At 38.5% G+C, this 3,696-nt stretch overlaps 1 pseudogene; it reads right to left on the bottom strand.

The window, feature by feature from the left end:
• Positions 1 to 905: 905 nt before the first annotated feature.
• On the bottom strand, positions 906 to 1,988 carry LOC136227237 (F-box protein At3g44326-like; annotated as a pseudogene).
• Positions 1,989 to 3,696: the final 1,708 nt, after the last annotated feature.

The raw sequence follows: 3,696 nt of genomic DNA, 5'->3' as shown, positions 1-3,696 counted from the left end.
TTTCAACTTTTTTTACTACTATAAAGGGATAAGAAATACCATTTTTATGGAGTTAAGAGGGTAAATAGGATCATAAGTGGTGAGAAATGCCATTTTTATGGAGTTAAGGGGGTAAATAGGATATTCGATGAGTTGAGAAGGGGTAAAATGACAAATTTGGACAAATTAAGGGGGTGAGAAATACCATTTTATGGAGTTAAGGGGGTAAATAGGACATTCGATGAGTTGGAGAGGTAAAATGACCAATTTGGACAAGTTAAGGGGGCTGGAGAAGCATTAAGCTTTATAAATTCGGTGGATTTTTTGAATTTTTTTGTCCAATCCGTACAAAAAAAACAATATATTTTTTTATTTTTTCACATCCCAACGAATGTTTGTGATTTGTTACTGGTAAAATGATACAAATATGAAGTGTAGATAACAAGATTCATGACCCAGAAGACAGTTTGATGAATTATTTCTCAAATTGACCCAATTTACTAACGTTAGGGGTAAAATTGCTCTTGGCTTCCAACATTATAGGTAAAATTGCACCATTTTAGACGTTAGAGGTAAAATTGCTCCTGGTCCAAAACGTTAGGGGTAGTTTTGCACATTAACTCATTTTTAAATCTTCCAAACAAGGGTTTCTACTAACCCTTCCAAACTCTTCCCTTACTAACTCTTTCAAACCTTTCATCCAATTAAACTCTAAAAGTTTTTTCATTATCTCTATTATTGAGAAGCTCTCAAGAATATGTCTGATAAGTATTGTTTAAAAAATATCAAAACTTAACGTATCATATTAAAATATAATATTTTATTTCTAAAAAAAATTCAATCCAAATCAAAATATTTTTAAGGGATAAGTACAAAACAAATGCCTATGTTATACCGGATTTGCGAACTCGGCCCTGTGGTTTTTTTTTTACAAACGGAGGTCTGTGCTAAACGCCGTTAGCAAACAGAGGCTAAATTGACTAACGGTATTAAAATTCAAAGAGAAAAGAGTTAATTTGGTCCTTATATTTATTTATTTTATAAATTAACTCCCCTAATTATCTAATTATCACAAATAAACCCCAAAATCAAAAATAAAAATAAAAAATACCATCTTTTCCATCTTTTTTTTCATTTTTTTTTCTTTCCCTTCGATTCCATCCCTCAATTTCCTCCTCTCCCCCTTCTCCATTGCTTCCCTCAAAATTACCAAACTATCCTTCCCATTCAAACCTTTCCCTTCCATATCCTCAATCGTCAAGCTCACGTCCCGCACGTGAACGTCTTCTCCTCCTTTTCCTCCGCACGTCACCACCACTTCGCATTTCCCATACTCCGATTCCGATTCTTTTCCTTCTCCGACGAGTATCACCGCAAACCTCACCTGTACTTCCCCCGTCAACCAGTGCCTCTGTACCGCCACCGCTCTTCGACTCGACAGATTCACCGCGCGTTTTCGTTTCGGATCAATCAGGATCCAGCTCAGACTCACATTCTGCTCCATTTGATGAATCCGTAGATCCTCCTCGCCGTATTGTTGAATCCACGCCGGTACAAACTCCTTCGGTCCGAGTAAATCTACTCTGAACGGTGAGGAATTGAACCATCCGGTGACCGTCTCAGTCCGCTCAACTTTGGAGAATATTGGAGAATTGCGATAGTAAATATCGACGGCGGAGATCAATTCTGTTGATGCCGGAAATGTTGTCGAGGGAGGCGTGACTGCTGTCGTCGTGGTGGATGAGAGGATAGGCGTCGGAGAAAAATGAGCGGTGGCCGGAAGGGAAAGTGGAGATGACGCTACTTATAAGAGAGTCGTTAATTGAGGGCCAAGTGGAGGTGCAAATGTTTTGCCAGAGTTTATCATCGGCGGAGAGGCTGTGTAAGTCGGAGGAAGCACTGGCGACGGAAGCTAAAGAAGGACCGTCGAGGTGGGTGAGGATATGAGATTGGAGAATGTCGTTATAGACCGCGGAGATGGTGGCGGATGCCGGCGGAGGAGAATGATGGTATTTTTTATTTTTATTGTTGATTTTGAGGTTTATTTGTGATAATTAGATAATTAGGGGGGTTAATTTATAAAATAAATAAATATAAGGACCAAATTAACTCTTTTCTTTTTAAATTTTAACACCGTTAGTCAATTTAGCCTCTGTTTACTAGAGGCGTTTAGCACAGACCTCCGTCTGTAAAAAAACCACAGAGCGGAGTTCACAAATCCGGTATACCATATATTTTTTTTTTTTTTTACTTATCTCTATTTTTAATTGCATATTTAATATGATTCAAGGATTATAGTCGAAATCATCAGGCATTGAATGGATTCCTTCCTTGGCATCTGTAACTACATTTTCCTACTTCTCTTTTTGGAGTTTCAAAGCGGTGAAAAGCAAGTCAGTTGCTCTGCATGTTTTCTTTTCCACCGCCTATTCTATTCTACCTTTTCTGTCTCTTATTTTTGTTCCATAAAAGTAGTATGTACCAAGTTTTGTCTATCCATGTTCCTACCAACCCTTTAACTATTCTTTTTCTTTTTTATTGTCAAACTTCTATAATCATCAAGCTCATTAAACTAAACAAAAAAGTCATCAATTAAAACCTTATCGAAATCAGTCGGTTGAGCAATTTCAGACTCTATTTCCCAAGCTCATTTTGAACCAACACAGATTATTACGTTCCATATCAAATAGTCATAGAAGCAGCGGTTGCCATTTCTAATTTGTTGGAGTTCTTCTTCAGAAAAGTTAAATCAATTGTTGAGAGTTTTTGAGTTGATAGTTTAGTAGGTTCTATCCAAAAGACAACTGTTCATCCGTTAGACTGGGATAGACCTAGTGATAGGGTGGTGAAGTTGAATACTGATGGGTCGTGTAAAGAGAATGGAAGAATTGCTGCCGGTGGTGTTTTAAGAGATGCTGGAGGTGCTTGGTTGTCTGGTTTTGCTCAGAATCTGGGTTTGGGCTCTTCGTTTATTGCTGAGCTCTGGGGTATGTTTTCTGGGCTTAGGATGGCAGGGGGTCTGAGGATTAGGAAGCTGCTCGTGGAGTCAGACAATCTCGAAGCAGTCAATTTAATTTCTGATAAAAGGGCTCTGTGCTTACGGAGCCAGAATTTAGTCATTGCAATTAGAAAGATTTGCTCATTTTTCGATAGTATCAACTTCTGCCATGTTTACAGAGAGCAGAATCGGGTGGCAGATCGGCTTGCTACAGAAGGCCATGAGAGGGCTTTGGGTGTCTCGATTTTCTCGTCTCCCCCTAATTTTCTTTTGTCTTTGCTTTCGGAAGATAATGTGGGAGTTAGCTTTCCTAGGCTAATCCCGGACTAACTTATTGCGGTGTTTTGTTTTTTCCTTCTTCTCCCTACAAAAGAAATAGTCATAATTTCTAATTTTTGAATATTATGAGGACTCAATTGATAATTTTTACTTAGTTTAAGGATTTAATTGATAATTTTGATAGTTGAACGTTATAATTGACTTGAATGTTTAGTTTGAGAGCCAAATGTTGTAAGGCTATAGGATTCATAATGGGTGTTGTTAAACATAGTTTCAATTCTCACCCCTAGTTCTGTAAAAGGACGAAAATACCCTTTCAAGTGTTGGGGTGGGAAATCATAATTTTTTTCCTCTCCCGACACGCGGGCATGAGGGAATCACGCCTCACCGTGGTGAGGCGTGATTCCCTCACGCCCGCGTATCGGGAGAGGGAAAAATGA

This window comes from Euphorbia lathyris, chromosome 4, assembly GCF_963576675.1.
Source record: "Euphorbia lathyris chromosome 4, ddEupLath1.1, whole genome shotgun sequence".
NCBI lineage: Eukaryota > Viridiplantae > Streptophyta > Magnoliopsida > Malpighiales > Euphorbiaceae > Euphorbia > Euphorbia lathyris.
The sequence above is the reverse complement of the archived record's forward strand: the minus strand, read 5'-3'. Positions and strand labels throughout refer to the sequence as shown.